Genomic DNA, 19224 nt, shown 5'->3' on the forward strand with positions numbered 1-19224 from the left:
AATATACTTATATATATGTATATATGTAACATTTATGTTAGTATCCTTATTGCATAAATGTATATTATATATCCTTAACATCTGCCATAATATATATATATGTACATATATATAAAGTGCATATAATGACCTATTGTAGCAGAGGTGGGAGAGGCTCCTGCCACTGCTCCTGCGCTCGCCAGCCCTGAGCCCAGCTTCTGGCTGAATGGTGCTCTCCCTGTGAGTGCGCAATGACCACCAGGGGGCAGCTGTTGTGTTGAGCATCTGCCCCCTGGTGGTCACTGCACATCATAGCCACTGGTCGTTCTGCTGTTCAGTTCATTTACATATTACCCTTTTAGTATATAAGATATTGCAACATGATCACCACAGTTAATGTAACTCCTGTTCCTATACATATATACAGAATTTTTTTTTCCTTGAAAGGAACTTCTAAGATATATTCTCTTAGCCACTTTCTAATATGCAATACCATATTATTCACTATAGTCACCAAACTGTATATTACATCTCCATGATGTATTTATTTTATAGCTGATAATATATAATTGATGTCCTTAGAATGTGTACATGTGTGTATATACAAGTCATATTTTCCTGTAGGTTCTAGTTCTGGAAATGAAGCTATTGAGACAAAGGAATGACATACTTGAAGTTTTGAAACTAAATTACCATTTGAAGAAGATGTGCCAATTTCATGTAACAGTAGTGCAGGGGAGTGCCTTTTCCTCCCATGTGCCAATTCTGATGGTTATTTTTTAAATAAAATATCATTTTACATTCAAAAATTGGTATCTCATTGTTTGTTCATTTACATTTTTCTGATTACCAGGGAAGGATCAGTCTCCCCAGTAAACATATAAAATGTGTTAATCATGAATATTTGCTCAAATTGGAATTTGTTTTACAGGAAAAGAATAATTACCTACCATTAAATACTGCTGTCGGCTTACCTGTCAGAATCTTCATTCTCCATAATAGGAAGCTGCTGCTTCTCAGTTTGTTCACCTTTGCTTTGCTGACTCCGTGCATCACTGTCATCAGCAGCAGCATTATACTTGTTTCCTGTCACTTTCCTTTTACTACTTGTTTGCTTCTTTTCTTCTTCTTCAACCTTTGATGAAAGTTTGATATTAAGGATATTGCTATTAGCTTTGTCATTAAAAACACTGTTTATGTTTTCATTAATTTTATCATTTGGCTCTTAGTTTAATTGCCACGACTTCAATCAATAAAAATATTTTGTGTTTTTATCATTATAGGTCATTGAAGCTGAAATTCTGCTTCATTTCTGTTTCAGTAAAGAAGCAGAATTTTCCAAGATTTTACAGGGCTGTCTTAATTTTAAGCTCTTATTCACATCACATCCACTCTTTGCTACCTAACATTCCCCTTATCCACCGCACCCCATTTATCTAGCAGAGACAGAGAAGTAAAAGGAAAAAATGCAAAATGTGTCCTCTTTCCCACCTGGGTCTTGCATTACAGCCAGATTTAGAGGATGTGGCAATGTGCGTCAGTAGCAAGTAGGAAGCTATCCTCTTTCTGCAGGAAGCTACTCCTTCCCCCATTGCCTTTTATAATTTTTTTCTTTAAGATCTTTAATGGCATCAAAAAAAGTGGTGGTATTCATAATAAATAGTAACAAAAGTTTACCACAACACTGTAGCAGAGTGAAACCAATGGATTGTTGGCTAATGTAATGCTCCCCTAATGCCAGTCACTATAAAATCTTATAGCTAGAGGACATAGAAGTAGTTATCTACTTTCTTTAGCCCATATTCACAGATAATGGGAATAAAACCAAGGTTTAATGATCTGTCCAAAGTTCCTAAAGATGCATTATCTAGCATTTTATGGCAGCAAAAGAAAGAGTATCTATAATAATAAAAGCATAAGATACTAATTAGACCGGACAGCCAAACGACCTTCCAGACGTCATCCTGGACGACCTTCTGGATGAAGCCACTATGGTGGGGGCCGAGGCAGAGGTGGTTAGGGGCTATGAGGCACGTAAGCAGAGGGGTTATGAGCAATCAGGCAGGGAGGTGAGCAGTTGGGGGCAATAAGGCAGGCAGCTGAGTGGTTAGGGGTGATCAGGCAGGCAGCTAAGTGGTTAGGGGTGATCAAGCAGGCAGGTGAGTTGTTAGGGGTGATCAGGCAGGCAGCTCAGTGGTTAGGGGTGACAATGCAGGCAAGCCAGTGGTTAGTGGCAATCAGGCAGGCAGGCGAGCAGTTAGGTACAATGAGGCAAGCAGGTGAGTGGTTAGGGATGATTAGGCAGACAGGCAGAGTGGTTAGGGGCAATCAGGCAGGCAGGTGAGCTGTTAGGGGTGATCAGGCAGTCAGGTAGGTGAGAGGTTAGGAGGCAGCGGTCCCGGATTGTGGGAGGGATGTCTGACTGCTGGGTTAGGCTTGATCCTGCTGTGGGATCGGGCCTAAACCAGCAGTTGTACATCCCCCGAGGGGTCCTGGATTGCCAGAGGCTGCAGGCCAGGCTGAGAGACCTCACCCCACCCCACCCCGTTTCCGAATTTCATGCACCAGGCCTCTAGTCCTATATAATAAAAGCCTAATATGCTTTGTGTCTAGTCATCCAGTCAGCCATTCAACCAATCAAGGTGTAATATGCTAATGATATGCTAAGGTTGCTCAATCGCTCCCTATGATGTGCATTGACCACCAGGGGACCAACAGTCAACCAGTTGACTAGTCTCTATGATGTGCGCTGACCACCAAGGGGCAGATGCTCTGACTGCTAGGTTAGCTTGCTGCTGGGATCCAACTGATTGGGACTGAGAAAGATGGGCTGGACATGCCCCTGGAGCCCTCCCGTGGTCCCTCCCCACCTGACCAATCTCCCATATTTCTCTCCAGCCCCTATCATGCACCAGCAGGGTCCCTTGGCCTGGCCTGTGCCCTCTTACAATCTGGGACCCCTTGGGGTATGTTGGAGAGCCGGTTTTGGTCTGATCTGGTGCACGAATTTGTGCACTGGGCCTCTAGGAATCCTATAATATTGAATTAGATAAATAAACAGAAAATTTCATCAAATTGACCAGGGAAATTAAGTATGACTTTGGAAAAGAAATTTAATGCCTTAGTGCAGTGATTCTCAACCTTCTGGCCCTTTAAATACAGTTCCTCATGTTGTGATCCAACCGTAAAATTATTTTCGTTGCTACTTCATAACTGTAATGTTGCTGCTCTTATGAATCATAATGTAAATATCTGATATGCAGGATGGTCTTAAGTGACCCCTGTGAAAGGGTCATTCGACCACCAAAGGGGTCGTGACCCACAGGTTGGGAACTGCTATCTTAGTGTAATGAGAGGCCTCATACACTTTTTCTAATAAAGGAGCATAATGTCTCAACTTTTTTTCCACCTCAAAACTCAGTTTTCTTTTTTAGAGAAAAATATTGAGTTTGTTGCAAATACTTTATGTGACCGATATGATACATACATTTCAAAATGATAATTGCCATGATTTTATTTTTGGAAGGTATTCTCTGTTTCTATATTTTTAACCTTTCCATTACAGTTCACATCCAACATTATTTGTATTCGTTTCAGTTGTGCCACATGGTGGTTAGACAATCAGATACTCTACAAAGTGATCCTCCTGATATTTCAAGTGCTCACCTGACACCACTCATACTTATTACAGTAGGATTGACTACATTCTCTATGCTGAACTGGACATCTCTGTGACTATTCTGTTACTACCATTTTGTACTTCTCAATCCCTTTACTTTTTGCCCAGTCTACTGACTCCCTTTCTTCTCACATCCATCTGTCAGATGTGTTATCTATGAGTCTCTCTCAAATTTCTTAGTTCATCTATTTTGCTCTTTACATTTCACATATAAATGAAATCAGATGGGACTTATCTTTCTCTGTCTGACACATACTTCACTTAGAATAAGGCCTTCTGGGTCCATCCATGCTGTCACAAATGGTAAGGTTTCATTTTTCTGGCACTACCATACTTTATTAAACAACACAATGTAAAGCTTTGACTCAACAAACACATCTGAGAGTGGTGATAAAAGTATATGTGGAAGTTTATATGTTTGTTAGTAAAATATCTCAATAAAATTACAATGATGATGTACAGTGCAGGAGGGTACTTGAAATATTGGGGGGACCAATTGGTAAAGTATATGATTATCTAACCATTATGCTGTACATGTGAAACTAATACAAACTAATATTGAATGCAAACTGTAACTAACATGAAATAAAAATATCCTGAATGATCATGTTAGAATTCTAAGTTCCAAGGTTTTGAGTAAACCATAGAAGATTGTACACACTATAGCACAAAATAGATGAGTTTAGCTGGGGATATTTGTTTATATCCCTTCTCCCAGTATAGCTTCCTTCCATTTTATTATTTCTGGGATGCAATTTATGGTTTGTTTTTTAAAAATACATTGTATTGATATTTTACAGAGAGGAAAGGAGAGGGATTGAGAGCTAGAATCATCGATCAGCTGCCTCCTGCACACCCCCCACGGGGGATGTGCCAGCAACAAAGGTACATGCCCTTGACCGGAATCGAACCTGGGACCCTTCAGTCCACAGGCCCACTCTCTATCCACCGAGCCAAACTGGGTAGGGCAATTTATGTTTTTTTAAATTGATTTTAGAAAAACAGCATGGGTGAGGGATAGAGAGAAACATCGATGAAAGAAAAATATCGATTGGATTCCTCCTGCACATCCCCTACTATAGATCCAGCCACAACACTGTGCCCTGATCCTGAAGCCAATCAGGGACACCTTGATTCAGGGGTCAGTGCTCCACCAATGATCCACACTCCCTGAGCTATAAGATGTAATGTAAATTGAAGCCAATGGACTTAAAAAACAACAGCATAGTACTTATTACATTTTTTAAACATTCTCCTTTATACTTTTTAATGGTTCATACTACATAGGTTACATGGTACACAGCTAAATTAGTTGCCAACTCAGAAGAAAGACAGAATGACTGAAGTCAATTAAAGAAGAGGAGAATATTTTCCTATACTCCTGCTATATAGCTGACTATATATATATATATATATATATATATATATATATATATATATATATATATATGATTACATATTTAGACAACCTCATTTTACATACAATATATTTTTCAGGAGTGGAAAATCAGAAAGGATCAGAGAATTGATAAAGAGAGAAAACAAAAAGTAACAGCAAGTGAAATTCTACCTCTTTTTGAAGTTGAACTTCCTCTTTTCCCCAAAGCAGGCTCTTTCCTTTTAACATGTGTACATCAGTCTTAAGACTTTGTATATCTTGCTTTAGTTCTTCAATTACATATACTTCAGGTGTTCTGTCATTGTGCAGTGCAGTGGAGCTCATATCTTGTAATCTAGAGTCCATGCCTTTACAACAATTAGCATTGAAATTATCTGCACATAATGGATTCTGGAACAAGTCTTGATTTGGCTTTGTTTCCTTATAAGTATTTGTAACAGCAGGCATATCATGGTTTATTTCAATGATGAGTTTTGTTTCATTGCAGCAGGGAAGCTGCAATTCAGGTTGGCTTTTCGGATCACGAGACTGAGGTGTAGGTCCGATGCCTAATTTCCAATCTGTGGTATTTGGGTTCATATTTTTTGTCATCTGCATAGCAAACTCTTGGTGTTCTTTCACTCCAGATTTAACTACTAGGGTCCTTACTTTTTTATTTTCTGTATCATTATAAAAACTCTGCTCATTTTTGTTTAAAACTTGTTCAGCATGAGGTTTGTGATCATTTTCAGAGTGTAATTCCTTTTCTCTTAAAGAAAGCTCAGAAGAAGAGTCCCACGGAGAGTCTTCTGGGGACCCGGGGTGTCCATGAGATGGAGAAACAATTTTGAGAGTGGTTTCTCCTCGTTTAGGAAATGTTTGTAATGCTGCAGAGATAGTCTTTCCAAATGCACCTTTCCCCTCAGAATCAAGCATTTTACTTGTCAAATTAGAAGGCATTTGTCTTAAGCTTGCTCCTTCTTTAGCGTTATCACGTAGTGGCTCTTCCTTAGGACAGTCAGTGGTTTTGAATTTTACAGAAAGTCCACGTGACTTCTGCTTAGACTCATCTCTGGAAAGTTGTAAATTCTTCCTGTCTCTAATGTGCCTTGCTTGATGCACATTTTCCTCATCCTTTTGCACAAACGAGTGTCCTGAATATGAAGATGAATCCTCTTCGTCACATGCCCTGTTTATTTGTGATTCTTGAGACATGTTTTCCAGATGCAACGGTGGACGGTGAATATGCTTTCTTTGATTTTTAGATGTCCTTGCTGTCGAGGTATGTGTTTCTGAAATAACTTTATCCTTAAGTAATCAAGTATGGACAAAGAATAATTAGAATATACTTTAAATTTTACTTTTAGAATTCTTAATCTATGACTACCTATTCCAAAATGAATGAACTGTAACTGAGGAGAAGAGAGAGAGAGAGAGAGAGAGAGAGAGAGAGAGAGAGAGAGAGAGAGAGAAAAGCTTGCCTTGATCTTAATTAAAATGAAAACATTAAACTTAATTGTAATGCTACTGGAATCAAAAAATTCATTAGATGCTAAATCTATTAGAAATAAATTAGTAACTGAATTTTAACATTACAATGCCGTCCTCACTTAAAAAACAATTCACCTCCCCATATACTGAATAGTGAGCCCCTGCAGTGCATTTCAGAATGTTTTAGGGTGATCCAAGATGGAGTCAAAGGAGGTGAAAGTTACACTCACTTCCTCCATGGACCAGATTGGAATTACAACTCAATTATATAACTACCAACCTGAATAACCAAATGAAGACTAGCTGAATATAAGTCTTATAACCAAGGAGCTACAGAAGAAGCCTCAGCTAGACTGATAGGAAGGACAGAGATTCAAAAAGGGCTGGCCCTTCATTCACTTGTGGTAGTTGAGATTGCGGAGGCATGCCTCAGTGAAATGGTCTCCCTGAGGAGCATGTTGTCTCAACCCCACGCTCCCATCCCTGAGAACCAGAGCCTGGAAGAAGAGCCCACAGGACATCTGTTTGTGAAAATCAGCAGAGATTCTGCCCTACAGGAAGAGTTGGGAGTCTGCTAGAAACCCAGGAGCCCTCGCAACTGGCTAGCACACAAGTATCCTTCCCACCACCTTCCCTGGGACTATGAAGAAAGGGTGGCTCAGAGTGGCCTGGGAGTCATGTGAGGAGACTGCTTTGTGTGGCGCTGGGAGAGAGTGCTGAGGGGATGGCCTCTGGGCGCCCTCCCTGTGCTGAGTCCCTCTCCCACAATGCTCACAGATGCCAAGCCCTCCCTTCCTATGGCCTCAGCCTGGGGAATATTCTAGACCATCGCCCTGAATCCTTGTCCCCCGCCCTGTGGAGCTACACACTGCAAAGGACTGGGCCCATGGTGTTTCATGGAGATCTCTTTAGCAGGTCTGGGTGGATTCAGGTGGTGTCAGAGACTGAGTAGTGTGAGTTTGGGTTGGGGGGGGTCTTTATTCCCTTGCTTATCTAACATATCTAACAAAAGCCACCATTCCAGTGCTGAGTCCTCCCTTCATACAGCCAAATCTTGGTGTTTGGGCCTCGATGAATTTTGATAGCCTTCCCTTAATGTCTTCCTGAGGCCCCACCCAACCACAACAGTCCACGGGTACCTGGTGGCTGATAAGTGGCATCTGTGTACCCTGGGACTTGTGCTCAGTGCCCTGACACCCAAAAATGAAAAGGAGTATGAATCTGTATCAACATGGTAAACACCACTTCCACCTACCTGATCAGTCACTTACCTCATGCAACTCATATACCAATGGGCACTCTTTCAGTGAATGACCCCAACAGAAAGCTTGTAGGCAGAGGTGGATCTCCAAGTGACTTGGGCTTTTTGCTCAGCTGCCCCATCGGCTGGATACTGGTGGAAGGAGGCATTGCTGTGCAGCTGGCCCCTCCCAGCTGCACCCAGGCCCAGCAGAGGCAGTCACAAATACTGGATCTCTTTACAGCTCCACACAGGTAGCCCAAGGGAAATCACAGGCAGAGACTGACATTGACTTGCAGCACAGTCCCTTCCAAGAGGCCCCAGAACCAACACACCCGAGGGTTAGGTGGGGGAACTTCAGAGCATGACCCAATTAGATCCACAAGCAGAACACCCAAATGAATGTCTGAGCAAACTGACCTGGCTTGACTTGCTCAACACAGGGTCAGCCTTTGCACAGCAATTGTATACTGCGTGTATTCAGCCAGCCTGAATATCAACCCCATCCACAAACAGGCCAACAGCAATCAAGGCTTTAAAAAAGGAGGTTTCACAGAACACACACAAGTGACATTTCAGGAGCTCCTAACTGAGGTGATCAGAAAGATTGTGTCAACGAGATTCAAAGACACCTAGCACATAAGGCCACAATATCAAGACTAGGTTGCAAAGCAGATCTAACTAATATACAGAAACAAATAGCGAGAGGCAGACAAAATGGGGAGTCAAACATGCCCCAAATGAAGGAAAAGAAGTAGTTCCAAGAAAAATTAACTAAATGAAAAGGCGGGAAAATATGCATAAGATACAGAGTTCAATAACATGGTTACAAAGATGCTCAAGGAATGTAGTAATAACTTCAACACAGAGATAGCACTCATAAAAAAGGACAAAGAATCCACATAAAATAACCACTCAGAAACAAAGAGTACACTATCTGAAATTAAGAAAACACTAGAAGGAATCAACAGCAGATTAAATGAAGCAAAGAATAGGATCTTTGATTTAGAAGACAAATTAGCAGGAAGCACCCAATTAGAGCAGCAAAAAAGTTTTGTTTTTCTTTAAAAAATGAGCTAGTTTCAATGACATCAGGGACAACACAAACAATAGTAACATCCACATTGTAGAGAAGGAGGAGAGAAAGTGCAAAAAATTGAGAACATATTTTGAAGAAATAATGACTTGAAACTTCCCTGACCTGGTGAAATACAAGGACCACATGGGCAGGATACAAAGAGAATCCCATGCAAGATGAATTCAAAGAGGCCCACACCAAGACACTTCATAATTAAAATGGCAACGCTTACAGACAAAGAGAGGATCTTAAAGGCTAAAAGAGAAAAAGTAGATAGTTAACTACAAAGGAGTCCCCATAAGTCTGTCAGATGCTTTCTCAGGAGAAACATTTCAGGCTGGTAGGGATTGGCATAAAATATTCAAAATTATGAAAAAGAAGGACCTACAACCAATACTACTCTACCCAGCAAGGCTATTATTAAAAATTGAAGAAAAAATAAAGAGCTTCCCTCGTAAGCTAAAGGAGTTCATCAAAAAGAAAAAAAAAAAACAAAACAAAAAAAAACACAAAAAACAGTATTAAAGGGAATGTTAAAGGGACTTCTACAGAAAGAAGAAGAAAAAAAGAAGGTGGAGAACATAATTTATAAAGAATAAAATGGCAAAAAGTATGTGCCTATTAATAATCACTTTAATTGTAAATGGTTTAAATGCTCCAATCAAAAGGCATAGAATAGATGAATGGATAAGAAAATAAGACCCCTACATGTGCTGTCTACAACAAACTAACCTTAGTGAAAGATACACACAGACTGAAAGCAAAGGGATGGAAAATTATATCTCTTGAAAATGCAAACTAAAAAGGCCCTGACATGGTAACTCATTAGTTAGAGCATTGTCCTGACACACAAAGTTTGCAAGTTAATCTCTCATCAAGGCTTATACAAGAAGCAACCAATGAATGCATAATTAAGAAGAAAAACAAATCAATGTTTCTCTCTCTCTCTCTCTCTCTCTCACACACACACACACACACACACACACACACACACACACACACTTTCTTTGCATCTTTCCTTTGGTCTCCCTCTCTAAGAGTAATCAGTAAGTAAAAAAATAAATTAAATTGTTTTTCAAATGTAAACAAACAAACAAAAACAGCCAGGATAGCAATAATTACATCAGATAAAATGAAATGTGAAAGTAAGGCTATAATAAGAGATGAAGAAGGCCATTATCCTATATAATAAAAGGCTAATGTGCAAATTATCCCTTGGACCAGGAGTTCGACTAAGAGATCACCTGGGAGTTTGACAAGGGGGCAGGGCTGGCGCACCAACCACCTGTGGTCCCTCTCACTGGCCAGCTGACCCAGTCACCCCAATTGGGGCAGGCCAGCCGGATGTCACCCATGCACAAATTTGTGCACCGGGTCTCTGGTATAATGATAATGGGATCCATCCAAAAACAAGAAAGAACCTTTGCAAACATAAGAGCACCTAATTATATACAGCAACTATTGATATCATCATAGTTGGGAGTTTAATACCCCCAACTATGATGGATAGATCTTCCAAAACAAATAAAAAAGATAACAGCACCCTTAAAGGACACATTTTACCAGATGAATTTCATTGATTTTTTCAGAGCATTACACTGTAACACTGCAGGGAATACATTTTCTTCAAGTTCACATGGAACATTTTCTAGGATAGACCACATGTAAGACCATAACAAAAGCCTTAGTGAATTTAAAAAGATTCAAATCATTTCACACACCTTCTCCAACTACATTTGTAGTGTTATCAAACTACAAATCAATCACACACACACACACACACACACACACACACACACACACAAAACACACCTGAAAACATACAAACACATGGAGGCTAAATAACCTGTTCCTAAACAGTGAATGGATTAACAATGAGATCAAGAAATCAAAATATCAAAATATACTTTGCGATAAATGAAATGAGAACATGACAACCCAAAATCTATGGAACAGCGGAAGCAGTCCTATGAGTGAAATTCACAGCAATGTATTCCTATCTCAAGAAACAAGAAAGTCTCAAATTAACAATGTAACCTTTCTCCAGAAGACCGGTTTTAAATGAGCCTATTGGATTGCTTTTAAAGGTGTAACATGATCTTAATTCGATTGATTAATTATTATGATGAGAGTTTTCTTTTTGTAGTGAGTATAGTTCACCAAACATAAAATAAACCATTTTAAAGTGAAAAATTCAGTAGCATGTGGTACATTTGCAATACTGTGCAATGATGACCTCTATCTAGTTCCAAAACTTTTCAGCACTCCAGGAGGAAACCTCATTCTCATGAAATAGAGACTCCCCATTCCCCCTACCGCAGTCTCTGATTTCTATCTCTAAGTAATCACTTATTGTGGAAATTACATATAAAAGGAATCAGGCAATAAAATAAACATATATTCTGGCCTGGCCGATGTGGCTGAGTTAGTTGGAGCATCATCCCATGCGCCAAAAGGTCATGGGTTCAATTCTCAGTCAGGGCACATACACAGGTTGTCAGTTTAATCCAAGTGGTGTTCATGGGGAAAGAAACCAATCCATGTTTCTCTCTCATGTCAATGATTCTCTTTTTTTCTCTCTCTCTTCCTCTAACCCTTCCTCTCTCTCTAAAATCAATTTTTAAAAAGGCATCTTTTGGTTGAGAATTTAACAATAAAAAGACTAATTTTGCATTACAAACATAAATCAATGATAGGTAGGCTGCTACAAAATTATAAGAGGAAGTGCCACACAAAATTAAATTGACAGCAGGAAAATTAATTTCACAAGGGAGCACTTTACCTTCAAGTCTTCATTGCGTGATGTAGACCTTGAATCAACAATGCCAGGTTTGCTGCAAAGTCTTTACAGTAAAATATACAACAAAAATGAGTGAGCTCATTTCTTTAAAACAAGCAACAAACAATTTAGGTCAAAGATTTGTTACCTGAATATCAAATAAAGATTCTTGATATAATTAATGCTGGAGCTCTGTTTAAAAAAAGGATTTATTTCTGCCACCACCTCTCCCAACCTATGAACTATTTAACTTAAGACACACTCTGACTGAGACTAATTTGTTTTTCCCTTAATGGCTGACATAACTTTTGTTTCCTGAACTGGAACACATCTGATGACCTAAATCAAGGTATGGAGATACACTGCCCCTTCGTCCTTGTCTGTCCCTGGTTCAAAGACTACTGAATGTCATCAAAAATGGCAGTCTTGCTTCTTTAGCATGGAAACCACTTATTAAAGAGAACCCATTCCTTCCTTTAATCCAAAAATCATACAGGAAGTTCCCCGAAATGGTGGAGAGTTAAATGTCCAAATGTCAAAGAGCAAAGTTATATCTTGTTAGCCATCCCACTCCCAGATCTGCAGGCTCCATGCCAGTCTCCAACATTTAAATCTTCAGCCTATGAGGGCACAGACTTCTGAAACAAGGACGGGCTCAAATGACCAAGAATAGGAGCTCTCTATTTCCCGGCTCTGGAAAACAACTTAAATGGAGTCTCAGTGATGCACTCATAACATATGCGTGCTACCAACTATCCAATTCCATTACTGATCTGACAGCTTGTCCTGCCCCTGCCCAACTCTCAATGTACTTGGGAAGCACATCAACTAATTGGGAAAAAGTTATACAAATAACTCTCCTGGTTAACACTAAACATCTAAAAAAACAAAACAAAACAGGGGGGTTGCCTGGCCAGTGTGTGTCAGTGATTCGGCATCTACCCATGAACTAAGAGGCACCAGATCAATTCCAAGTCAGGGCACATGCCCAGGTTGCTGGCTCAATCTTCAGTAGGGGGCATGCATGAATGAAGCAGTTGATTGATGATTCTCTCTCATCATTGATGTTTCTATTCCTCACTACCTCTCCCTTTTTCTCTTTCCAAAATTAATAAAAACATATTAGAAAGGGGGCGGATCTTCCTGAGAGCAATTATTCAACAATTCTTCTTGAACCAAACTTCAAAAATAAGTCCCTAATTATTGACTATGAAATAGTTTTCATTTTGAACATACCTGATGAAAGGCAGCTTTTAAACAGAACACATTTGGTTAGCCCTGGCCAGGGGGCTCAGTTGGTTGGAGCATTGTTCCATAAACCTCAATGCGAGTTTGATTCTAAATCAGAACGCCTGGGCATCTGTGGGACTCATGCACTCTGAGTGAATCAGGCAACTCAAAGGCGTTGATCAGAGGAACAACACAATCTGACTTATATTCTAATAGGCCCACTGTGTCGAGAATTAAACAAAAGACTGGAATTGGTGGGAAAAAGAAAATTAGGGGGAAAGGAAAGGACAAAGGAGTGGGGGGAGGGGATGAAGAAGGAAGGTGTCAGGAAGGGGGAAGGAAAGAAGTGAGGAAGGGAGAGAGGGAGGAGAGAAGGAAAAAAGACAGAACAAACTCAATTAACTATTAAGCTACTCTAGATAGCAGATGATGGTGACCTGGGCCTGGAAAACATGATTGGATTCTGGACATACAATCAACTCTTGAGTTTGTGGACCTTGAATTAACAGACTTTGGGCTTAATGGATAAAACTTCTGATCTGTATGTCATATGTGGAAAGTAACACCCCATTAATTTTAAAATGCCTTTAACCAAAATTTGCTTATACTCAGCAGGTTATTTTTTTGTGATTAATTCACAGTTATTTTTAACAAATTTTATCAAAAAGCCATTTGTTGTAAAACCACTGCAGTAATTTCACCAACATAAATACACATTACTTATCGCCAACTATAGTCTACATATTTAAATCCAAGAATCGGCGCTCCTAAACAATGTTCGGCAAATGATCAAGACATGATCACACCACATTGTGCATAGGTAATTGGTTCTGTTGGCAAGTGGAGTGACGTTCTGAAGAAGTTTTCACATATTCCAGCCGACATTCCCATGTGCACTGAGTTACGCCACAGCCGTGTGCATTTGCTTATTCTTGGTGACTCGTGAATGCACACATTACTAGACCTATTCACTATAAATTTAAACATATGTGTTAAACACATCATTCCACCTAACCTTAAAATATAAACAAAGGGAAAATAGTTACTTTAACACTGAATCACAAGTTAGAAGAGTCGGCAGTGTGTGTTCATACATGTTAGTAACATGTAATTAAAAAAGCAAACTGTATTGAGCATTAAAAAGAAACAAAGATGGCCCTGGCCATTGTGGCGAAGTGGTGAGAGCTTCGGCCCACACACCGAAAGGATCAGGGATTTGATTCCTGATCAAGGGCACATACCTGGCTTGCAGGTTTGATCCCCAGCTCTGGTCCACTTGATGTGTTTCTCTGACATGGATGTTTCTGTCTCCCCCTCTCTTGCTTCCACTTTTTCTAAAAAGTCCATTAAAAAAATATGCTTCAGTGAGGGATAACAATAACAGTAACAACAAAACAAAGACAATTTTAAGATTTGCGTTAATATTTGATATAGATGCAAACATCAGTAGCAGAAAACATGAAATTGATGAAATTGGCACCAGAAAGCAAATGAACTGGGCACGTGGCACCTCAGTTGAGGAAGCATTGTTGAAGTGTGCACACAACAGCGTTCTTGTGGGCCCAGTGCAGGGAACTGAATTGAAATCTGCAGCATTTAAGTTCTCAAATCATATGAACACACCGTTCAAAGCAAGTGATGGATGGCTTTGGCCCTTTCACAAAAAGCACTGAGTTATGGACAAATGAACTTATGGTGAAGCGTTAAGTGCTACAACAGAAGAGATTGAACCATTAAGGCAAAAAATAATAGGACGTATCAATAACAAAATGCTATTGTCATCTCAGATTTACAATGCTGACCAAAGTGTTTTATTCTGGCTTCTGTGCCTGAAAACACACAAGCCTCCAAATATGAAAAAACAACTCTTGGAAGAAAAGTCAGCAAGGACAGGATCCTGGCACTGCTATGTGCCAGCGCCGATGGATCGTATACACTGACACCTGTAATTGTTGGCAAAACTCATAAGCCTAGAGTTTTAAAAAATATGATGACTCATCTGCCTGTTTTGTATGACACCTCTAAAAAGGCATGGCTCAACGTGGACTGGTTTTTGAAAGAGTTTGTACCAGAAGTTAGGAAGTTTCACGGTGAAGAGCTTGGAATACCACCAGAAGATGCAAACTGTGTATTGCAGTCAGACAATGCCCTTGCTCATCCATCCAAACATATGTTCTGTTCAGAAGATGGAAAATTTAGATGTATGTTTTTGCCAAAAAATATAGCATCATGTATCCAGCCCATGGACCTGGGGATAATTCTGGCGACCAAATGAATATACCCAAGAAACATTTTAGAAGAAATCATGGTTTTATTGCGCAAAGAGGGTAATGATGTACATACAAGAGGACGGCATACCTTACAAAACTTACCGTTTTAAAGAATTATTGTTTAAAATCAACAATTTTTAAACTTTGCTGCAGCATGTAAAGAAGTGAAAGGGCAAACACTGGAAACTGGTTGGAAGAATGTTCTTGACGAGGAAGGGAGACTTGCATTGAGAAGGGCTGGAGGTTACTGATTACTGCGGGACAACACCGAATATTGGTGGAGAAGAAGTAGCTGAGGAAGGTGTTTTACAGTGGTTAGAAGATGAAGGTGACCCTGGGTATCACGCTATGACTGAAAGTGAAGTAGCAGATGAGGCGATGACCTGGGAGGATGAGGATGGGAGTGAAAATGAGGAGAAAGAAGAAACAACACGCCCCAAACACAAAGATATCAGCACTTGGATCCCATCTCCACAGTCTAATAACATTTATTGACAATTCACCAGATAATGAAATTTAGCTTCATTAAACCCATTTCACAATATTGGGGAGTTAATTATAAAAAGCAGCAGACTTCAAAAGTTCAAGCTAAACAGGATAGTTTTGTCAAAGCAGGATTACCTAAACCAAGCTCCTCAACATCGAACATTATATGTCACATCACAACAGGAGTGTCTGGATATATCATCATCCAAAAATGATTAAAAGGAAAACGTTTTTTCTGTTCTTATAACATTTAAATTTTGTTTTGTTTTTAGAACATTGTTTATTTGTTTAGTTAAATATAATTAAAGTGTATTTTCTGAAAAATGGTTATTTCTATTAAGATTGCATACTTACTACAGTCTCAAATCTATGGTGAGTATATAAGCAGTAACACCTATAGAAAACTTCTCTGGGAGATTAAGCTTTTCATAAATACTTAATTTTACTTTCATGGGTCTACATATATAAAAACAGGAAAACTAATGTGCCAATTTTTTAGCATACGCATTCAGAAAACCTACTTTATTATATACTAGTATGCCTGTGCATAAATCTGTGCATGAGTAGCTCGCTGCCACTTGCCTTAGCTGGCTGCAAACCCACCACTGCTGGGAGCTCTCTGCTGCTCCTAGCTCGCTGCCCTGCCCTCCTATAGCTCTTCGCCTGCTGCCCTGCCCTCTTGTAGCTCTCTGGCGCTTATAGATCGGTCGTGATGTTATGGTGTCCCAGCTAATTTGCATATTCCTCAATTATTATATTAGATAAGATCATGGTCTTTCCACTTTAAGGACACCCCCTTTCCCAAACTGGCCCTTTGTCGCAAGGTTTTACTATATTTTGAAGGAATTCTGACAAGATTTTCTCACAGATGAGATGTGAGGTTTAAGACAGAGAAAAAGACAGGAGTTGAGGATGACACCAAGTTTTTGGCAGAGCAATTGAAGAGCTGTTGTTCACTCAAACAGGAGAGACCACGTGAAGGGCAGGCGTGACAAAGACTATCAGTAGATTAATTTTGAACATCTTCAGTCTGGAACACCCAATAGCTATTAAAAAAAGAGATACCAAGTAGGCAGTTTGATTTATAGGTCTGGCATTGATGAGAGAGATCTGGGCTGGGGATATACATTTGAAGATCATTAGTATATACAAGGCAGTAAACGTCATGAGAAAAAAGATCAAAGACTGAATCCCTGGACATTTGAATGTGTAAAAAATGGGAGGTGAAGAGAAACAAAATAGAATGGTAAGGTCAATCTAGGCAAGGGGGAGACCAGGTGAGTTCACTAAATTAGGAGCACCTTGGTTTTATAATGCAAAGGTCAGCAAACGAATGCCTGCACACCAAATCCAGCCCAGAGCCTGTTTTTGTAAATAAAGATTGATTGGAACACAGCCACACCCACTCCTTTACCTAGTGTCTATGACAGATTTCAGAGACCCCCCTGGTTCGTGAAGCCTACAATACTGACCATCTGGCACTTCAGAGAAAAGGTCTGTCAGCCCCTCACCTAGCAGATTAATCCCTTGATGTGTTTTAATAGGTTTTACACAATATGCTGAAATGTGTAGATAAGAAATGGAACAAGTTGCCTTGTGAAATCCCCCAGCTTTCAGATTAATTTGAGTGCCCAATATTTGAGCACTCAGGTATTAGGAACAAAACACAAAAATCTAGTAACTAGCAATTTAGGTGGAAACAAAGTAGAGTGACAGTGTAGCATATAACTTCCTTTCATAACTGAACAGATATTAAGAGTATTCTCACAAAATTTACTCAAGACATGACATTAAACCCAATGCTTTAACTACAAGGGCAACAATCAGTATTCTGTAGACCAGAAATACCCCCATTTTTCCAGTGGCTGCATACTACATTATTTTATGTGTATAATAATGTATTACTTTATAGATAGAAATTTACACTACCTACAACTTTTATGTAAGCAATGTTGTAAGAAATATCCTTATCCATATGCATATATGTAACATTTGTATAAATATCGTTAAGGCATGTATACACACATATATACATAACCAGTCATATTGCATATATAAAATACATATGATGACCTACTGTAACTATATTTTATATACATAATAATATATAATTGATGTCCTTAGAATGTGTACGTGTGCGTATATCCAAGTCATGTTTTCCTGTAGGTTCTAGTTCTGGAAATGAAGCTATTGGGATAAAGGAATGACATACTTGAAGTTTCGAAACTAGCTCCATTACCCTTTGAAAAAGATGTGCCAATTTCATGTAACAGTAGTGCAGGGGAGTGCCTTTTCCTCCCATGTGCCAATTCTGGTTGTTATTTTTTACATAAAATATTTATCATTTTAAATTCAAAAATTGGTATCCCATTGTTTGTTGATTTATATTTTTCTGATTACCAGGGAAGGATCAGTCTCCCTAGTAAACATATAAAATGTGTTAATCATGAATATTTGCTCAAATTGGAATTTGTTTTACAGGAAAAGAATAATTACCTACCATTAAATACTGCTGTCGGCTTACCTGTCAGAATCTTCATTCTCCATAATAGGAAGCTGCTGCTTCTCAGTTTGTTCAACTTTGCTTTGCTGACTCCATGCATCACTGTCATCATCAGCAGCATTATACTTGTTTCCTGTCACTTTCCTTTTACTACTTTTTTGCTTCTTTTCTTCTTCTTCAACCTTTGATGAAGGTTTGATATTAAGGATATAGTTATTACCTTAATCATTAAAAAGACTGTTTATGTTTTCATTAATTTTATCATTTGGCTCTTAGTTTAATTGCCACGACTTTAATCAATAAAATATTTTGTGTTTTTATCATTATAGGTCATTGAAGCTGTAAATTCTGTTTCGTTTCTGTTTCAGTAAAGAAGCAGAATTTTCCAAGATTTTACAGGGCTGTCTTAATTTTGAGCTCTTATTCACATCACATCCACTCTTTGCTACCTATCATTCCCCTTACCCACCCCACCCCATTTATCTAGCAGACACAGAGAAGTAAAAGTAAAAAAAAAAAATGCAAAATATGTCCTCTTCTGTCCTCCCCACCTGGGTCTTGCATTACAGCCAGATTTAGTGGACATGACATTGTGCCTTAGAAACAAATAGGAAGCTCTCCTGTGTCTGCCAGAAGCTATTCCCTCCCCCGTTGCCTTTCACAATTCTTTTTTCTTTAACATCTTTGATGCCATCAAAAAAGTGGTGGCATTCATAAAACATATGAACCAAAGTTTACCACAGCACTGGAGCAGATTGAAACCAATGGATTTTTGGTGAATGTACAATTCTGGAAAATGGGTAATACAATCACTATAACATCTTATAGCTAGAGGACATAGAAGTAGTTATCTACTTACTTTAGCCCCATATACTGACAACAGAAATAAAACCAAAGTTAAATGGCCTGTCCAAACTTCATAAGGATGTAATTCCCAGCATTTTATGGCACCAAAAGAAATGATATAATCCTATAATGCTGAATCAGATAAATAAACAGAACATTTCATCAAATTAATGAGGTAAATTAAGCATGACTTTTAAAAAGTAATTTAATGCCTTAGTGTAATGAGAGGGCTCATGCACTTTTTCTTAGGAGCACCATGTCTCAA

Source organism: Myotis nattereri (assembly GCF_964212035.1).
Source record: "Myotis nattereri genome assembly, chromosome: 21".
In the NCBI taxonomy this organism is placed as follows: domain Eukaryota; kingdom Metazoa; phylum Chordata; class Mammalia; order Chiroptera; family Vespertilionidae; genus Myotis; species Myotis nattereri.